Source organism: Heloderma suspectum, chromosome 2 (genome assembly GCF_057233095.1).
Source record: "Heloderma suspectum isolate Gila_16-S chromosome 2, 16-S_ref, whole genome shotgun sequence".
In the NCBI taxonomy this organism is placed as follows: Eukaryota; Metazoa; Chordata; class Lepidosauria; order Squamata; family Helodermatidae; genus Heloderma; species Heloderma suspectum.
This window is the reverse complement of record NC_139459.1, coordinates 25,300,001-25,321,505: the sequence shown is the minus strand read 5'-3', so window position 1 is coordinate 25,321,505 and position 21,505 is coordinate 25,300,001. Positions and strand designations below refer to the sequence as shown.

The 21,505-nt window shown below is 46.4% G+C and overlaps 1 protein-coding gene across 3 annotated transcripts in view; it reads right to left on the bottom strand.

Annotated features, from left to right (window-relative positions):
- Window positions 1–6,007: 6,007 nt before the first annotated feature.
- Window positions 6,008–21,505, bottom strand: part of SUB1 (SUB1 regulator of transcription) — a 57,811-nt gene continuing 42,313 nt past the window's right edge. For 2 of the 3 annotated variants that reach the window (XR_014787564.1, XR_014787567.1), the window contains one exon: window positions 6,008–6,614. The gene's annotated coding sequence lies outside the window, so the exon portion shown is untranslated. Of the gene's footprint in view, window positions 6,615–15,223; window positions 15,295–21,505 lie in introns of all 3 variants that reach the window. The other variant, XR_014787565.1, reaches the window with a different exon arrangement.

The following is a 21,505-nucleotide window of genomic DNA, read 5'->3' as shown; positions in this document are numbered from 1 at the left end:
CTAATCAGCCCCCTGGCCTCTCTTCTTGTGTTCACCAGGCATCAACCAAACCAAAGGTTTTCTTTATAACCACAAAGGATTTCAGCCAAAGTCTTCTTTTTTTTCCTACTTCCACCTACTAGAAAAGTACATACAGACATGAGCTGCCTACAGAAACCAGTGGGTTTTTTTTTCCTGCTGGGTAGCAAGTTCTGCTACCCAGCCCTCTCTCTATTGGCACACGAACTTGGCTCTGAACCCGCTGCAGATTTTCACTTCTTTCCCAATACTTCAGGCAGACTTTTGGTGGGTGTGTTTTTAGAGAAAAGTCAAGCTCCTGAGATGTTTATTGGATGAAACTTTTATTCTGCACCTCTAAAAAAAAAAAAAAAAAGGCCAATCATTATTTTCCATTTGATATACTGCTCTAGGCAGCACCCGAGGAAGTGGCTTCATGATTGTCACAACAGCCAACCAATCAACATTCTGCACAGCCAGCTGGGGTGGGCGGTGGCTTTGCGAGCTTCACAAGCGCCAACCAATCACTACCCTGCACAGATCCAGTTCCCTGCTGACCAGGGAGCTGCCATTGTGAGCGCGCACAGGTCCTGTGGCGGGAAAGGAGGGGAGCTGGCAAGTGGCGGCGGCAGCAAAGCCTCCCTGTGGCACGAGTGCCGAGCCAATCAAAAGGCTGGTTGTCTCCTCTGGTGGGAACAGTGGCAGACAGTTCCCTCTCTCGTCCGCCTGGGGCTCATAAAAGAGCGAGGACTCGTGCATTGGCTGGCTTCCTCGGAAGAAGGATGGGAGAAATAAACAAAGACCAAGCCAGTGCCTGCCTGCCTGCCTGCCAGCCCGAGTACTGCGACTTCACTCTGAGGTGAGCTCCAGTGGACCCAGCACAAGCCTTGGAAGAAGGATGGGAGAAACAAAGACGAAGCCGGTGCCTGCTTGCCTGCCAGCCTGCCAGCCCGAGTACTGAGACTTCATTGGGAAGAAAACGACGCCATGGGCACAACAGTCAGCATCTGCTGGAAATTAGTTGCTCCTCAGCCAGATTGTCTGAGGGTGGTGGAAAGTCTGGCCCAAAAAAGGATGAATGTTAATCAACAGCAGGTTCATCACCTGACATGTATAGGTCTTGAATGCACCCCAAATCAGCTATGATTCACTGTGTGTGTGTGTGTGTGTGTGTGTGTGTATTATGAAGTGGCTCCCAATCGAAGCAGGCAGGGCTACACCCTAAAAACTCTTCACAAATCTGTTGTATTTGAACTGGTGCATTGAGAAAAGTATCCTCAACCAGAACTTCAGAATTTTATTTAGGAAGTCTTACAAAAAAGAAAAGAAAAAGAAAAGAGAACAATACTGTAAAATACACTTTTAAAATACCTTATTTTATAGGTTTTTTATTCACCATCTGTTGAAGTGGGAATATTCAGGCCATAACAGAAACCATATCTGAAAACACTCCTTTAAAAAACAAAACAAAAATGATGACAGCCTTTCACTTTTCTTTTTCAATTCAAATTCGTCTTGCATCAGTGATGAACTGATAAGAAAACAAATTTCCTTGAGGTTTCGGAGTGATAATCTCAAACTCATGGTCTTCATTTCACTCCAAAGTTGTGGTCTTGGGTAAAAGGAATAGCTGAGAAAGATCAGCATGAAAGTTCTCCAAACAAGCACTGATTAAACAAAAATTAAAATGAAAGTATTATAGCCACTGGTGCCATCTAGCTGCTGTATAAGCAACTGGTTATATTTAAGCAGAAAACGACTGTGACAGATATATAGTAATATTCCTATGAGATACAGAACTCTATGTTGTAATGTGCTAGGGTGATTTGTGGTGTTTCTAGTGGAGGTGAAGGCTCTGGCAGTGAGTGGCTGTGTGACTGTGATGTCATGGCATGTTCACAAACACTGCTGAAGGAATGAAGATCTGAATAACAGGATTTTCACAATCAGACCATCTTCTGTGAGGGAAGTGATCAGTCAGTTTGGCTGGACAAAGATAGGACCTAGGGACTGGAGAAACTGTGTCAACATGGACAGGTAAGATTTGGAAAGTTGAAAAAGAAGAATTCCCAGGTAACAGGGAAAAAATAGGACAGGAATCTCAGAGACAGCCGAATAGCCAGTGAACTGTGAAACAGGAAATAGGACTTAGGAAAATGTAAGCAAATAAAACAGAAACTTGATTGAGAAAGGGGCAATGGAACAGATACTTGAGGAAAGAAGGGGTTAATAAGAAAAGAGGCTCTAGAAAAGCTTCATAGGGTCTAAACCTTGATTCTAAAGGCAGGAGAGGCTGCATGCCCTTGGAAACGTGGGGATAGGAGTGCTGTGCAGGCAGGGAAACTGGCCAAGAATCAGTGTGGTTAAAGAAATGGAATAAAGTGCGGAGGCCTGAGTATATGTGATGGGGATGCGTACCTTAAGATAGAGGAGGCCAAGGAGGAAGTGGGATGGAGGCAATACCACATATAAGGCTGGGTGCCATTGGCTGAATGGAAGTAGACAAACAGAGGGGCTTTGGAAGGGCAAGAGAGCTATGAGAGAATTGGTTTGTATATTCCATACCCTGAATTCTGTCATGTATGGCTTCTACTTGCAGCACACTGAGCCCCCATCTACACGAGCCTTTTACTCCAGGGCAACTGCGGGCCAAGGTCCCTCGGGACAGACGACATAGTTGCCACTTCGCAGCCATCCATGGTTTTCTTGTGAAAAATGTGGATTTCCAAGGAAGTGTTTTGCTGTGATGTTTTTCGCCTGCAGCGGGTTTCTCTGTCGTTGTGAGCCGTCTGCCCCTTCCCCAAACCAGCTTCGCATTTTGCAGTGGGTGCGTTGTAGGCATGTGTAGTGCTTGCGTTACTCTGTGATGCCCCTTTACTCCCCCGTCCTTCGCAGCTGTGCAGTTACAGAGGCACAGAGGGGCATTTTCATTTATTTAATCATGCTTTCACACATTTTTGCAGACTCGTATCTTCGCAACAGTTGCTTCTGGATTCAGTACCCAAGGGCTGGGGATGGTCTTGGGGGAGAACCAACTATGCTCCGGCCACCATTTCAGAGCAATGGGTAGGCATGTACCCATCTCTCACGCTTGTGAGTGTGAACCATCGTAAGAGTCTCAGGCTGGGGAACTGACAAACAGATGGCGTGGAAATGAAGGAGCACAGAACACCCACTTTTTACCTAACGAGGGACAGACAGACAGAACAGAACCCATAAAATACAAAACAGCCACTGAAATGTCACACCCCTGCGCTCATGGGACAGCACAGCTGTACATTAAAGTATAATGGCAAAAAAGGGCATGGCAGAATCTGTTAGGGAAGCCCGCGGTAAATCACAAGTGTATCCCAGCAGAAGCTAATATGAAGCTGAAATGCTTTGCAGTTGTGATGGAGTGAAGGGTGAAAGTGGTGCCAAGTAGACGGGGCCTGGGAAATCCTAAGAGAGAAGTCAGAATGCCAGAAGTGGAATATAAAAGTGGCCAAAATACCTGGGGAAATTATGCTGACAGCAGTATGATTATTCGTTTCATTCTTTGACTGATTATTTCAATGTCACCCTTTGGTGTTTGTTTTTGGGCAACCACAGTGGCAGCTTTTTCTATCTGATCCTGTCTTTGAAAGTCATCAGCATACACTGTGCACGCAGGGGAAACGTGCTAGTGTTTATAGCACAGCATAGCATATAGCAGTAGCTCCCAGGTGGACAATGTGGCTCCGTTAAGTGGGTGGAAAATTAGCATAGGAATGTCTGAAAATTCCAGGCATTCCTGACATTCATATCTGTCTCCATCCCTAACACCAGAACGCAGACTGGCCAAGGCATGGCTTAGCAATGTGTCAGAAAACAGGGAGATGTGAGAAGAAGCCCTGTTAGGCTTTTGGCTCACCCAGAAGGGTCAGGGTGGGGATCCTCAGAGAGGGGATCAGTAACGCTGTTTCAGATTTAGCATATATTTTAAGTAAAAGATCTCGATGAATGCAAATATTGTTTTGTGTGTCTCCCCACCCACTCCTTCCCCGACTGATGGTAAATGCTAGGGCAGGCCTTCTGGGAGAGACTTATTTATGATTTTGTATTTTATGAATTGTAGTTATTTTATTGTATGCCTTCTCATGTACACTTCACTGTAGAAAAGTGGGAAATTATCGCAATTGCTAATACATAATGAATGGTCATTACAGGCCATAACAATACAGCACGAAATTAAAGATGTGCTTCAGCCCATGCAGGTTCCATGGTCTTAAGAGCACCCATAATTCTGTGTCTGATTGCATCCACAGTATCTTGTAATATCTGTTTATATACAAATAGGCAGGTAGAGAGCAGGCAGGCATGTGGGCAAGTAGTACTAGCCCCAAAGAAGCATCAGTGCCAAAGCAACAGCAACATCCCGGAAGCCCAAGCCCTCTTCTGTTAGCTGTCTCCAAAACCTTCTTTTTCTAGTTTATCTTGTATATAAGCAGAGATAGACAACAGACAGATGGACAAAAGCACCCAGCAGCTCCTGTCTTCTTGTGTGTTTATGTATTATCCCCTCCAGCTGGGGTGTCAACCCTCAGGCCTGCCGGCCAAATCCAGCCCTCCAGGCTTCCTCTAATGGCTACACAGCCTCCCCGGCCCCATCCTCCTATCCCCCGGCCAATCATCTGGTGGTTTTCCAAATTTTGCATGTTTTCCCCAGTTCTCAAATATTCAAACGCCGCTCCAAAGCTTAGTTAGGGCGCAATCCTGTGGGGACAAGCTGCCGCTTCTGAACTTGGAGGCGACTGCCTATCCAATGCAGGGCGGGTGAAGCGTGGAGGGGATCTTCTCTTCTGCGTTCCAGCCACCCTGCATTAGCGGCTAGACAGCTGATTTCGGCCGTCTAGCTGCAGTGCCTCAGATCGGGGGGGGAGGCTGGCCAGCACATAGGAAGCATCATAACTACCCTTCTGCCATCCTTGCCCCTCCGTGCCCCCAGGAACACCCCCTTTCCCCCCTCTCCATGCTGCTCTTACAAGTGCAGAGACTGGGACGAACCACGCCTCTTACGAGGCAGCAGGGGCAGGGAGGTGGTTTTCTGGGAACTGATCTCTGAATGCGGGCTCCGAAGTCAGTTCCCGAGAACCAAAAACTCCTATGGCCGTCTAGCTGCTGTCTAGTGGTCATAGGATTGCGCTCTTAGTTGCTATAAGAGCTGTAAACTAAAATATGCTGTCGTTTGGAGGCCCACATCTTTTGCCTTTGACCCCACCCCTTCTGGCTTTGGGCCCAACCACCATTGGGATGTGGCCCATGACTGCTTCTCCAAAATTGGATTTGGCCCTTGGGCAGAAAGAGGTTTGGCCCACCTGCCCTCCAGCTTTCTCTGCATGTCTCTTGGAGGAGTTTCATAATTCTTAACAATTAGAGCCTGGTCTACACGTGGCTATTTTTGATGTGATGAATGTAATCTGTAGGCTCTCAGATCACACACAGGTTGCTGTGCTCGTCTGTGGAACTCAACCAATCGGAGTACCAATCTTCCCTTTGTTTACCGATTTACAGGATCGAGGAGAATTGAGTGGCCTAATTTCTTCCCCAAGGTTGTTGACTCATTCTCAATCCCTAATTCATTCCTCAGACATAAAACACCTCAGACATTGAGGTGAGTTCAGGAATTGTTATCCTGGGATAACATAAGCATGTAAGCTCATTTTGAGCAACTCAGGTTCAAATCTCTACCAGGTGATATGGCCACTATAAGTCACTCTATCCTGTTGTCTTTGACCTACTTCATAAAGTTAGTTGGGGGTTAAGCACCACCAGCAAGGGGAAGGTGAGCCTTGCCCACCCATTGGCCAAGGGACCAACAGATGCTGGAAGCCTGGTTCTCTACCCCTTCCAAAAAAGCATGTTGCAGTGGCCACTTGCCCTGTGGTAGCAGTGACAAAGGACAAGACAATGGTCACAGGCTCTAGTCAGGAGAACAGCTGGAGAGAGGTCATACCTTCTTCTGTTCAACAAGAACACTGGCAATGAGGAAGACTGTTTGCATTATTCTTTTAATGCAATATTTTAAATATTTGTGTACACTGCTCAGAATCTTTGGGATGGAGCAGAATAGAATTAAATTTATTAAATAAAAAGAGGTAAGAATATATTGAACCTACACTGACACCCTGAAATAGGGGCAGGGAATAATCCGAATAAATGGCAGCAGAGATACAGCATAAAAGGCTCCAACCCAAAAAGACCGTGCTTAATTAAAACAAAAACAAAAAAACCCAACCGGGTGGCAACCTTATTTGTTCAGTAGAAATAACTACAGAGAAGCAATAAACGGCTTTACTTCCTTCCTTGTGGCAGAGTCAGAAATGGATTTCAAAGCTTTGTATTTAAAAAAAGTCAAAGCACAGGAAGTGACAGAAAGCAAGTTATAACAAGTTGAACACACCACAGTCTGGACGCTGGGTTCACCTTAGGCATTCAAAGGACTGGTTCTTCTCCAAAACTCACTTCAAGTAGCCAAACTTCCTGGATTTATAAAACTGGGCGGAACGTTTTATGGGAGCAGGATTCCACATTTCTAGCATTTCCTTTCCTTATTACCAGACAACCACAAGGCAATCCTGTCTTATTCGCCACCGCATCTGAAACATGGACAGAGAAAAGGTATCATTACTGCAGACACAGGTAGCATTTGAATCATTAAGGCTTTGATCCAAAGCACATTTGGGTTGGCGGCCATTCTAATGCCATTAGAATCAATAGGAGATGCTTCCAAGTCTGTGTGTTATGGAGTAGCGTAGTTCCAGTGGGACTACAGTATCTCAATAAAGCTGGTAATATCTCCAGAACTACGGGACTGGTCATCATGAAATGTGGTGAGACGTTAATTCAGTCCTATAAAGAATTTAAGATGCATAGCTTTCCAATATTACTTAACTGAATGAATAGAATGTATTGAATTAGTCTACAAACCATATCAAAAAAAGAACCAAATACATTTAAAACTCCACATAAAAGTATACATAAAACAAAATATTCAATTGAGTTATTGCGACGTAGACCCTCATGTTTGTTCCAGGTGGCATCCATGGGGTTTACAGGCAATCTCCCATCCAGGTGCAGACCCGGCCTAGACTTCCTTAAGCAAAGCTATGAGGAACTTCACGGTTGGTGCAATATGGAAGAACTATCTGTCTCTTGGACATGATGTTACCTGCCAGGTCAGACCAGTGTGACTTGAGATATATCAAAGCTGCATGCAACTGACCAGGGGCTCAGTCAACAGTGGGGTTTGCAAGCATCTGGCAGGCACAGATGACAACTGCATCCCCATATCTACTGTGGCAACACTATTAATTACAGGACCTAATAATGTCATCCACAACATCAGGGTTCATTCACATGCTCATTTTCCAGTGTGATATATGCCATCTTCTGTCAGCAATGACCTGCTGCATTCTATAAAGCAGCAGTCTCCAACCTTTTTGGGACCAGGGACCGGTCTGTGGAAGACAATTTTTCCATGGACCTGGGGGGGGGGGATGGGACCGGGCCACAGTAGGGGTGTGGGAACCCCCCTTACCTTGGGCCCATGGTGGGGGTGATCCATCCCTCCCCCGCTGGAATCCTCGTTGGCCCTGGACTCACCGCGGAGCTGCCGGCCAGCTCCAGCTGGGGGAGGACTTTTGGCCGCTGGGACGCAAATGGCATCTGCATAGCGGACGCCATTTACGTCCCTGTTCTTAGCAGTAATAGGCTATTAGTGCAAAGAATAGGCTCCAGCCGGGGGAGGACTTCCGGCCACTGGGACGCAAATGGCATCCGCGTAGCGGACGCCATTTATGTCCCTTTTCTTAGCAGTAATAGGCTATTACTGCAAAGAACAGGGCCGGAGCCGGCCGGCAGCTCCTCGGACTCGCCGCGGAGTGGAGCCGGCCAGGGCCAGCAAGGATTCCGGGGTGGGGGGGAGCGACGGATTGCCTCCCCCCCCGGACCCAAGGTAAGGGGGGGTTCCCACACCCCTACTGTGGCCCGGTCCCTAACAGGCCACGGACTGGTACCGACCACGGCCCGGTACCGACCACGGCCCGGAGGTTGGGGACCCCTGCTATAAAAGACTAATAGGCCAGTCTCTATGCAAAAGAATAAATGGATACAAATCTGACATCAGGAATTGTAATATTCAAAAACCAATGGGGAAACATTTCAAGTTCCCAGGTCACTGTCAATGACCATCAGGTGGCCATTCTTGAACAATGACAGATTTCAACATGAAACTACTGAACTACCATTAATCAAGAGATTCAGCACCATCTCCTGTGGCTTGAACAGGGATTAAAGCTTTTTAAAAATCACAATACCTGTGATAAACAGCTCATCCATGCAAGTATGTTTATGTTACCACCCAACAATTGTTTTGAGAGTGGCCACTTTTAAGGTAATTATCATGGTTTACACTTTCTGCATTTCAGTTCCCTCTGACCTGTTTACAATTCACACACACACACGTGTGTATATATATATACCTGACAACTGAGGATAACACTTCATGCATCTGATGAAGTGGACTGTGTCCATGACAGTTTATGCCCAGCCCCAGCGTCAGCGAGCAGCATGGGCGGGCATTTGCTGAGGGCCCAGAGGCTTTGAAGGGCCAAACTACCCCTGAGTCTGCCACTACCATTATTACTACTGCCATCACCATCCTCCCTCAGCCAGCCCTGCTGGCAAAGTGCCAGGGCACCCAGCTGTGCCTGCAGGCCCTGGCACTCCACTTTAAATGGAAAAAAATGTACTTACATTTTGAGTTGCAGCAATCTTAACCAATCAGACACTGCCTTCGGGGGGGGGGGCATGGCCAATGAAGGCTCAGGGTGGTCTTTATGTAGCTCCTGTGCTTTCACTGGCTGATTTGGCTATTTGGAATGAACCAATGCATTTCAATGGCTATTCGGTGTCCTTTTTAGTACGTCCCCTTTGGTTGGCAGGCACCAATGGAGGGGGCAGCTCCAGGAGCTTGGGCGGCTGCAGGGCTTGGGCGAGTGGGTTTTGGCTGACTGTGGGCAGTGGGGGGGGTTGATTGGCTGGTGGGCAGGGCTTTGGGGGTGGCTGGGTGGGGCTTCAGCAGGATCCCATAGGGTACACTGTACTGAGGGCCCATTAGACTCTGCCGCGAGCCCTGCCTATGCCATAGTAAATGTGTTAGTCTTTAAGGTGTTGTTTTTGCTGCAGCACCACAGCTACCTCTCTGGAAGTGACCCTGAAAAGATGTCCTGATGCCATGTAAAGCAATAATTTTCTGAAGGAAACCCATCGTAATTTGGAACTTATTTTTGTACTGCCTGATGCGTAAGATGTTTTTTGATGACTTAAAACAACTCACAGAGGGACCCACTGTGGTGTAGCAAGCAACAGCATGTTGCACTTGGACCGTGGACACCTAAGTTCAGCGACTGAGCTCACTGGGTGATCATGGGCAACTCACCATCTTTCAGTGGACCTCACATGGTTATTGTGAGGATAAAATTAAGGAAAAAATCTACATAGGCTACCACGGGCTCTTTAAAAGAAGGATAGAATACAAATGTGATAAATAATAATTGCACCATGTTGCATGTGCCACCGCCTAAAGCATTTATTGCTGGCATGGCAAGTCATAGGGCCTGTGCTCGCATCCATGTGGCCATATCGTGCCTGTGGAAAGAGCCCTTCCAAAGCTGAATCCTATGCATGACAGTGAGTGCATGTGGCCAGCTCACCACTGCTGCCATGGATAGGGACCACGGCTCAGTGGCAGAGTACTTGCTTTTCATGCAGAAGGTTGCAAGTTCAATCCCCATCAGCTCCAGTGGAAAAGGCACTCGGAAAGACCTCACCCTGAAACCCCGGAGAGCTGCTTCCAGTCAGAGTAGACAATACTGTGCTACAGTGCCAGCTCCAGGTTTCTGGGGGCCTTGGGCAAGACACCCTCAATGGGCACCATCGCTCGGTAAGTCTACCTTCTCACCACCTTTGTCACCAGCTGATGTGGCTCCTCATCCTCTTTCCCATCACTGGCACCACTTGCTTGCTTGGCAGAGAGCCAGGGACCAAGTGGGCAGCGGCATCTGCTGCTTCTCCCTCTTACCACCACCACTTTCTGGGCCAGAATGAGAGGCAGGTGAACAAGGAGCTGGCAGTGGCGAAGGGGTGAAGCAGCTCGAGGGCATTCCTGTCAGGGTGCCCCTGCTGATGGGTAGGCCCTCGGCAGGTGCCCGACCATGCCTCCCTTTGACACCAGCCCTGCTAGATGAGCTAGATGGTCCAATAATCGGTATAAGGTAGCTTTCTATATATACATGGCCTGCAGAGCCTAACTGGAATATCTGCAGACCCCTTCTCCCCCACGGCATCTTGGGATCCTAAACATGTAGACAGACTGCGACTTCACCATCAAGTCACTCCCCCACACACACCTGCTTTTTTGTAACGTCTTGCCTGATAAAAAGATCTGGAGATTTGGATATACTGGCCACATACAGGCATTTCCACTGTTTCTTTCCTAGCCCTCACATACCTGTTGACACTATGCATCTCTACGTTAAGCAAACCCCTGCATCCTTACCCAGGACTTTCTGCTTTCGCTTTCTTTGTGGGATTAGGATGGGCTTCTTTACACAGCAGATAGGTGGTTTGAATAGAGGAAGCACTTCCCTCCATCCCTGGCATGTGTGCAAAGGAGCGGGGCAGGCAGGGGGAGTCTTGCTTTTGTCATTTGTGCTTTACTGTTTCCCTGCAGCCCTAGGCACACTTACTTGGGAGTAAGTCACATGGAGGTCAGTGGGACTTACTTCTGAGTAGACATAAGATCACATAAGTCTGCAACCCTCTGCACACTTACTTGGGAGTAAACCCCACTCTGTAAGTCAGCAACCCTTGGCACTCTTACTTGGGAATAAGCCCCATGCTGTACGTCTGCAACCCTCGGCACACTTACTTGGGAGTAAGCCCCACTGAACATAATGGGGTGCTCTGAATCAACAGACGACATTGATTCTAAGCTTGGTGGGGTGGAGGATCAGATGTGTCTCCCTTCATTTCAGGGAGGCATTTTACTCTCTTCTCCCCCAGATCGGCAATCAAGAGACACGTTGTTTGAATCGAGGAAAGTCCTTCCTTGGCAAGTTCATGATGCTAAGCCAGCATTACACACTGCCGATATGGCGCCGTTAACTTTTATTACTAATTTATCTCCGATCTTTTTGAAAGCGCGCTAAAGGGAGAAATGTGCACAAGGCATCCTGGAGGTTGATGACTTCATGTAAAGGACCCACAAAATTCCATGAGTGATCAATCACGAGTGTGCAATAAATTGCTCATGTAGGGACACCCATTGTAAACAAATCCTAAAATTCAAACATGCCCATTTAAGTGATGATTGGACTAATGCCTGCATAAACATAGTACTGAGGAGCACTTCATTGACCTTCTGGATCTCTTAATTAGTATTGGAGAATTCAAGGTAGTGGTCTAAGACAGAATTAACTATTAACTGTGCTTGATGTTGCTTTAACAATCCATACAGCAGTAAAAAATAAATAAATCTCCAAATGAGTCACTGCTTTTGCTGCAGTTCCCTTAGAATAAATTATTCACTTTAAAATATTCATAAAACCTAAGCCAGCAATTATTCTTTAAAAGGTTACCCTCATCAAGTGAGGGCTTTGAACTTCCACATGGGTTCAAAGCTCTTTAGAGATTAAAGGCAGAGAGAAAAGGAGATACTCAGTCTGGTCTTCATTCCAAGCCAGTCTCCCCTGGTTTCAAAGGGCAATCTTTCTTTTTGAAGTGAAGGATATGCTATTGGCTATCTTGTCGAGCTTCATATTAAATGTTTTCCCTGTAGTGGGCTGATTGTCAAGATCTGCCCTTTGAAAACACTCACATCACCCTAATGCATTTTTCATTGGTTTGTGTTACCAAGAACCTCTGTCACATCACTACTGTTTAAAATTGCACTGACATTTTCATTATGACCTCTTCAGATGGTTGTCAGCAAAGATGTTTAACTACTGTGCCATGAGGCATCTATTCAATGTTGCTGAGAGAGAGAGAGAAAGAGCGAGATTTAGCACCAATCAGCTAAAGAATGTATCTATCAGTTAAATGGTGTTGCTTTTTTTCTTGAGGTTGCTGCACATAACAGCGTAGGCTGCAGAGGAACATTGCAACACATATTACTTACAGTTCCTAGAACTGTACTGTTTCTCTCTCTCTCTCTCCTTAAGTTCTACACGAAAAGGAAATTAACTAGCAGTGACTCCAACATCAAATTAAAATAGGACTGCTGTCCTTGTCCTGAGATGACTCAGAGAAGTCTGCAGGGGCTCTGGATAGCTATATGCTGGTTTTAACCTATAAAGTCTTTAAAAACCTAGGCATTCCATAAGAATTTAGAAATTGCTTCCACCCTTATCTTCCCATCATGATCCTTAAGATCAGCCAAGAATCCATTCTTGACTGCATCCTCCATGCATCGTCCATAGATAGGGGTATGTGATATACTTAATGTTATCTGTAAGAGGTCTGTAATGCAACAGTCCATCACAGTTTCCCCTCTGATACCTGCCTGGTGTGGTTTAGTCCCACTGGGTCTGGCAGTTGTTTGTTCCATCTCTCTCTCTCTCTCTCTCTCTGTGTGTATATGTTGGAGCATGTGGAAATCTGCATAAGCTGCTTTGCTTTTGCTATCAGCAGGTTATGTTTCCATGTTTCAGAAAGGCGGCTGTGTTAGTCTGTTGCAACAAAAAGTCTTGTGGTACCTTAAAAACACATTAAGCTTCCATGGACTGCATCTGAGGAAATGGACTGCAGTCCATGAAAGTGTATGCCATAATCAATTTGCTAGTCTTTCAGGAGTCACAGGACTCTTAGGGCGCAATCCTATCCACATAGGCGGCCGCCTTTGAACTTTGAGGCAACCACCTATCCTGGAAAACAAGATATCCTATAGCCATCTAGCCGCTGTCTAGTGGCCATAGGATTGCTCCCTTAATTATGATTCAATGTGTTGCCCTTAATAAAAAGGAAGCTATGTATCATCCTGCCTGTGTCTACTGAATACTGCTGACCTGAGAGCAGAACCTACTGGGACATGGATGCCTGTATAAGTACTCCACCCCTGGGACTCATAGACAGAGCACAGAGCACATATTACAGGGAGCATGAAGGGAAGGATTCCACTTGTAGTCCCAGAATCTGGAAGCCAGAAAATATTCAGCCTTGGACTTTGTGAGTATCCCACATTTCTCTTCTCAAAGGGAATTGTTTTACTAGAGGGTATAATCCCAGAGTTTTGTGATCCTTTTTAGATAGGACAAGGGAGGCAAAGGAAGACTGGACCCTTGCATCTTTAACAATGGTATAGGAATAGGGAATTTTGGCAGGTGCAGATTATCATGTAGGAGCAGAGAAAAGCCTCCTCCGCCTCCTCCCAGGGTGTTTCTATTAACAAAATAGAGTGACCACATCTAAAGGAGGATCAGACCTCTGTAATGTTAACAGACGTCTAGAATAGTCAAAATTCCCCATTCTTAATAGCTATTAAAGCTACTGACAGAAGCACCTTCGGAAGGGGGTGGAGCAGGCCTTAGCCTGTCTGTTAGTATTCATATGAGCAAGCTCTTCCAGAGCAGAAGCTAATTCTCTTTCTTCTCTCACCTCATTTTAACTCCTCTCTGAGGGTGAGCTTGCAAAATGTGGGTGGCCATGGGTCCTCTTTTAAAGATGACAGTCTTCTATTTGAAGGACTGCCAGAGGACTGCCCTCTGTTTTGAAGGCATCATCTGTTTGAAGGGCTGTCGAGTCCAAATCTGGTATAAACATAAAGAACCATCAGAAGGAAGAGCTCAGCCTTGAAGTTGCCCATCAACAGCACCTGACAGCAGGCTGAACAAGGCACAGATTGCCTGGTCACAGCCTTCATAATATGGTCAGATGTACTGTACTTCTATTTAAATTATAATAATTATCTCTACCCCTTCATGGATCACTGCCTTGTTGTGGCGAAGGGGCTTGCGTAACTCAGTGAAGCCATAAGCTATGCCATGCAGGGCCACCCAAGACAGACAGGTCATGGCGGAGAGTTCTGACAAAATGTGGTCCACTGGAGAAGGATGTCAGGAGCGCCCTGGCAGCCTCTTTCAGTGGACTCCAATAGCCAACTCAAGACACAGATAGAAGGTTTCTTTTCAAGGCTTTAATCCTTTTACAACTTAATGACTCTTTCAGATGCTAATCACCAGTGACTAAGCAATGAACAGCAGAGTGGCCTATGCGCTGAGTAGGCAGTTGATCCCCATTTGAAGGAGAATCACTTGAAGACCCTGAACTTATGGGCTAGGGAGAGATCCTCCCTTGGGTCCACGGGAGGCGGCCATTGCTTGCACACCAAACAGGTGCTACGCCTCCTTTCTGCGCCCTCCATCGCTCGTCGCTCCCTGCATCTGTGTTGAGCATCTAGCAAGCCCCCCTCCTGCACTTGCTCACTGCCAGGTTCACTATCTATCTCAGGAATGCCGGCAGGAGGAATCTCTGCCAGCTGTTGTGCCTGTGAGGGATGAGCTGGCTCCTCTCCCACGGATTGCTGATCCTCCTCAAAATCAGAACTGCTCTGGGGTTCCATTGCCTCAGTTTCCACCCTGACAAAGGAAATGGCAACCCACTCCAGTATTCTTGCCAAGAAAACCCCATGGAATGTATCACAAGGCTAAAAGATATGATGCCGGAAGATGAGCCCCTCAGGTCAGAAGATGTCCAAAATACTACTGGGGAAGAGCAGAGGGAATTTCCAAGTAGCGCCAGAAAGAGCGAAGCAGCTGGGCCAAAGCCAAAAGGACACTCAGCTGTGGATGTGTCTGGTGGTGAAAAGAAAGTCCGATGCTGTAAAGAACGTTAACTTGAGCACACTCCGGGAGAGACCGGAGGACAGGAAGGCCTGGCGTGCTGTGGTCCATGGGGTCACGAAGAGTAAGACACGACTTAACGACTGAACAACAACAACAATTATCTCTAAATTTGCATATATACATATAAATTAGCATATACAAATTGTATGAGAACAGGTATCCCCTTTTTTGGTGATGTGTGTCCTATTTTTGATACAATTCACAAGTGGCTACCCTAGCCGATACTGGGGAATACGGTGGGCACTTTTTACCATACAACTGCAAGCTGATCAAAAAAGCCCCAGAACTTATTTATCTTGTCCTACCTTACTGTTGCCACATAGAGATATTTTCAGCAGCCTTCACATAATGTTTCTGATGTGCAAAACAGCTCTTTCTGTGAGAACAGTATGAGAGTTAAATTAAGTTCAGGTTTTAATTTTTAACTGTCTGTGCAAGCATGTCTAAATTGAGAAAAATGGCTGAAAATCAGGGATCACAGTGGCCTATGTACAGATCTGTTGAGATGAACAGATAATATAAAGTTTGGGAAATTCATTGTGCATTAATGCTGCAGTCTTATGCAATCCTTTGTATACAGATGGTCCCACAGAGATCAGTGGGATTTACTTCTGAGTAAGCATCCATAGGATTGTGCTGCACAAATACATTATAAATTTATAACAGCAACGCCATTGTTCCAATATTGTATTTCTATTATCATTTGCCAGCTTATCAGGGATAGGAGGGTATCAAACATAACACCTTATAACTGTTTGGTGACATTTTAATTCTTATTATTTCTCAGCCTTAAGCTTTATAACAGTATCTGGCAGTGCTTTCTCCTTTGTCTTTGAGATCATCAACATCTCACAGTACCAGGTGATGGTTTAGCATAAACTTATTTTGACAACTCCGACCCAGATACATCTTTAAATGGAAAACTGTTGGCCAGCAACTGACAGTTGACATGGATTTCAAATAGCTGCATTTTAAAGAGTGTTTTAAAGTCCTCAAGAAGAAAGATACTAAGAACATATGAACATAAGAAGAGCCCTGCTGGATCACACCAAGGGTCCATCTAGTCCAGCATTCTGTTCACACAGTGGCCGACCAGCTGTCGACCAGGAAGGAACCCTCAAGCAGGACACAAGCGCAACAGCGCCCTCCCACCCACGTCCCCCAGCAACTGATGTGCATAGGCTCACTGCCTCTGGTACTGGAGGCAGCACATAGAGCCATCAAGACCAGTAGCCATTAATACTGCCTAACTCGTTTGACATTTCTTCTTTTTTACTTCACAACCAAAGAAGTACCAACCAGAGTATTACTAATTTATATTCTTGATCTTGCGGGCCAAGCTAGACCTGACATTTGTCACACTGCGTTGTCTTCTGTGGCTGATTGGGGCGGGGTGGGTGGGTGGGGAACCAGATTGGGACCGTGGCATGGGGGAGAGGAGGCTTTAACTCTTTGCCCCTGCCATGGTCCTGATCAGAATAAGACTCCCCCCCCCCATGCTTGCCATTTGCAATAGCAGAAGCTCCCATTGGTGCCACTGGGGGTGGGGGGATCTGATTCTGACTGGGATCATGGCATTGACGAGGGCGACCTTTGCCTCTGCCCTGGTTCCACTCAGAATTGGACCCCCTCCCCGATGCTTGCTATTTGCAATGGGAAGAAAGCTCCCAGCAGTGACACTTTGGCATGGCAGGGGCAAAGGGTCCCCCATGCCATGGCCGCAGTCCAGCTTGTTTTTGAATCAGCCATGCAGCCCTCAGTGAGCTATGAGAGGAGAGCACGCCAAACCAGCAAGCTCGGTCTATGGAGAGACCAAAGAAGTACTTTTGGTGGTGGTATGCCAGAGACATTACTGCCTTCTTTTGCATCTTTAACGCTCCACACTAATCCCACTATATTGCTCCCTCTCTTTCGTAGGGCTTTAAAAACGTGTTTGACCCCAGGCAATATTGGGACTAAAATGTGTGTGTACAATGCAGAGGAAAATGCCACCATCTTACCACTTGTTAACTCTCTTGAAAACAATTCTCTGTTTCCAACCAAGCATATCTTCATACTGTTGCTGGAGTTTATTTGAGAACTTGTAAAAGAGCAAGAGGGGAAATATTGGCTTAGTCTAATATCTGCATGAGACACATCTGGGGCCTCCAGATTCACATGCTTAGCATTCTTCTCAAACTATAAGAAATTATCATGGTTAATGGTATTTCAAAGCCCTCTATTACTTTGTCAGGGCTTCCAGGTGGAGAAAGTAAGCTTATTTCCCTGATATGTCCTCCATTTCCGAAGGAAGAGCTTATCAAACCATTAACTAATGTATGATCCTGGTAAGGATGATTGAGGAATTTTATTATTATTAATTCTGATGTGAACTGACCTGATCCTCACCTCCAGGATTAATGTGTGGATCGAAGTGTAATTATCCTCCAGATTTTGCAATTCAAATTTTGTGAGGCAGTTTCTCAGCTCAAAAAAATGTACCAAGATGCATTTGGAAATGTATATTTTACGATAAAATACATTTAGAAATATGTACAGTATGCTGATGACACACTGCTCTATTTCCTTGTGAATCAGGAGAGACTGTGCAAGTACTGGACCAGTGTCTGAACTCAGTAATGGGCTGGATGAGGGCCAATAAACTGAAACGGAATCCTGGCAAGATGGAAGCCCTGTGAGTGAGTGGTTCCCGGGTTCAGGAGATAGGCTCATTGCCTGTTCTGGATGGGTTTGCACTCCCTCTGAAAGATCAGGTCCGTAGTCTGGGGGTACTCCTAAATCCATCACTGTCGCTGGAAGCCCAAGTGGCCATGGCAGCTCGAAGTGCCTTTTACCAGTTTTGGCTGGTTCACCAGCTGTGGCCTCTCCTGGACAGGGATAGCTTGGCCACAGTGGTACAGGCGCTAGTAACCTCAAGACTGGATTACTGCAGTGCACTGTATGTGGGGCTGCCCTTAAGGCTGCTCTGGAAGCTGGAGCTAGTGCAGAATGCAGCAGCTCTGCTGTTGCTGGGGGCTGCCCCTTTTCAGCATGCGACTCCTTTGCTGAAGGAACTGCACTGGCTGCCTATTCACTACCGAGCCAGGTTTAAGGTTTTAGTACTCAAAAGCCCTAAACAACTTGGGACCAGGATACCTGAGAGAGCGCCTTCTCCGTTACCAACCCGCCTGGTCACTGAGGTCATCGGAGAGCTTGCTCCTGGTGGTTCCACGTGGCCCTGTGACCCTATTGGAGTCTACCAGAAGAAGAGCCTTCAGCATGCAGGCCCTCTTTCTTTGGAATTCCCTGCCCCGGGAGGCCAGGCAGGCACCAACACTGTATTGTTTCTGGCACCTCCTGAAAACAGCACCCTTCCAGTTTGCACATCACAGCAGCAAATTGTGGGTTGATTAACCCACAATTTGTGGGGACATGCGGAGCATGTGAGCCATTTCCAGTTTGAAGAAGGAACCTACAAATGTGAAATGTCCCATTCATAGACTGTTAACGTCATGTCCGAACGCTGGCACTCTGGGTTGTTTATGGGTTAAACAACCCACAATTAACCCAACAAGAAAGCATGTTTGTGGGGTGAAGACTGCTGGAAGGAGGGCTTATTTACCAGCTGAGACTCCTGGCTGAAGGTATCTGTCTCTTACTCCCCTCCCCATGTTTAAAGGCTGCTCCTGGCAGAGGCGCAAACCTTTGGTGTGAGCCAAAGGGCTCTGGGCCTGTGGCTCTGAGCCTGTAGTATCACTGGGGATAGTATGCTAGGTAACTGGAATATTGGTGACGCAGAGGTGCTTTTCATTTTTTGCCGCCGGAGCCTTGTTTCTTTGCTTGAGGAAAGACACAGATACCAACACTTCACAGCCATTCAGCTCAATACACTCCAGCAACCAGCAACTAATAGCAGCAGAGGCCAGGAGCTTGGAGCAATTGCGAAAATTCACCTGTTCCTCAGCTGTTGCACTGAGGGCCAGGGCTCTCTATTTAAATTGTTATTTTAACATATGCCTAGGAAAATTTATTGGATAATCTAGGTTGGGAAGGGGGTGTCCCTATTAGTGGGATTATGGGTAGGGCGAGGTATGGCACTGGGGATTAACAGGCCAGTTGAGGAGAAGAGACACTAGACATGTTACGCTTATCTCCTCTTCTAATTCTTCCTCCAGCCAGATGGTTCCTGGCTGCCTTACCAACTTACACTCGGGTCTGGTGGAGGCACTGCTGAATGTCAGGTTGGTCCAAAACAAAATCTCCCTCATCCATGATTTAATTGTGGATGAGAGGGCCAACCTGGCATGTCCTTTTGGGACCTGGGTAGGGGAAATGAAAGGGGCCACATTCTGCACTTCTGAGTCATCTTAGAGCTTCCAAGTCATCTTAAAGTACAGCCCAATGGACAATGCATTACAGTAAACCAGTCAGAAGGTTATCACAGCATGAACCACTGTGGCCAGACTATCCCTATCCAGGAAAGTCTTTAGAAGGCACCCCTAGCCACCAAGATCACCTGAGCTCCAAGTGAAAATGCTGGCAGAAGGAGCACCCCCAAACTACACAGTTGCTTTGGGGTACCATAATTGTGATAGGAAGGATGATAATACAATGGACGGTGCTATACAAATATGACTGAAGATCTCCAAGGCAGTTTGCAAAAGTATATGAGCTGTTATATGTCACCTCAGACATTCATAGAGATGATTCATGTGCGCATCACTTCCCAGGGAAGCCTGCCTGGCTAATTCCTTTCTGATGTTCAAAATGCTTGTAAAAACTTTTTTTCCCAGAAGGCTTATTTTGGATGGTTGGTTTACAGGGCAATCCTATGTTCCTGGGAGAGCTTCCCAGGGACCATAGGATGGCTCATAAAACCCCTCTGAGGTCAGAGACAATGCTCTAACCTCAGAAGGGGGAGTCAGATATCCAACCCCAGACACCTCCCACTCGCAGCCAGCATGGAGAGAACTGTACCAGCTGCCTCTCTGAAGTCAGGAAAGCAACTTTGGAAAGGGGGCATTTCAGTGGGCGGGGAGGGGAGGAGACCGGAGAGGCCAGGATATGGGTTATCCTGAGCCTCCTCCAGCCTCCTTCCCTCCCCCTCCAAAGTACCCTGAGATGGGCTGAAAAGCCCATCTAGCGTGAATACAGGAGATTGGAGGAAGGGGAGGTGACGATTGCCTTCGCCGTTCCTCCCACCCAGCTGGCTTCAGCCCAGCAGGTCATAGGAAACTCAGAAGCCCTCAAGTTTGGGAGTTTCCAAAGGGTGAGAGTACAATCGATAGGACTGCACCCTTAGTTATTTGATTTGAACTATTTTTATACTGCCTCTTAATCATATGGATTCACAAGGTGGCTAACAAAAATTTAAAAATTCACAGTACTGTACCACTACAAAAAATATCAAAACATTAAAACAACATATGGCAAAATAAAATCAGTAATATCATATTAGAACCAGAAGAAAATGACTGTGTTTTCAGTCTTTTCCTAAAGGTCAGCGGAAAGGGAACCTTGTGAGCGAACAGAGCAAGAGTATTCTAAAAGAAAGGTGCCACAACAAAAGAGGCTATCTTGTTGCCTTCTGGTTATCACCCACCTTACTTCAGAACAGAAACTCTGGACAAGAACTTATGTGAGAGCATTCATTTTGGAGTAGACTTCAAATAGGATATTGAGGAGTCAGGAGAGTTCCCATAGCTCAATGGTAGAGAGCGCATCAGGGCTCCAAGTTCAGTCCTTGACATCTACTGTTAAAAGGATCAAGTGGCAGGTGATGGGCAAAAGCTCTGCCTGAGATCCTGCAGAGCTCCTACCAGTTAGAACAAACACTACTGGGCTAGGTAGACAGTCTGACTTGGTACAGGGTAGCTTCCTCTGTTCCTCTGTTCTTATTGGCCTGTTATTGTGACTGTTTTGTTTATCAGTTACAATTTTGAGTGGAGTTTATATTGTATGATGTGGGTTTTACATTATTACCTGCTTCGAGAGATTGCTTTCAGGCTAGTCAAGTGGGTAACGTCAGGATAAATGAATAAATAAATAGCTGTAGCATAACCCTGTGGTGTAGCCCCTTGTGAGATATCTGGAGCACAGCTCTTTTTAGCCCTTACCTGCTGTCGTGCATGGACTAAATCAGGTGCATTGAACCTCAAGCCCACAGGCCAAATCTGACCCACCTGGGGTCCCAATCTGACCCACCTAGGGTCCCCCAAAAGGCCACACCCCCTTCCCTTTTCCTCCATGTGTTAATAGCTTAGTAGTTTCCCAGCTTTTGCAGTTTTTTCCCCATTCTAAAAGGTTGAAATGCTTCTCCTAAGGCTTAGTTACTGGCAAGGAGAGCTTTAAGCTACAATATGCAGAAGACAGATGCAGTGAATAACAATAATTTTTAAAACTGTTCAGAGAAGATGGTGGACGACATGAAAGAACTGCTGGATTCTGCCTGAATAGGATGTGCTTTCTGGGAGGAACCGGGAAGTAGTTAAGGGCAGCACCCACCGCTTCTGGCCTGAGAAGAGAGTGGCCACAGCCTGAGAGCGCTCTGTAGTCTTTGTTTAAATAAAACTTGGAAGTTTGTTTGGAAGCGCACTCTACTTGAATCT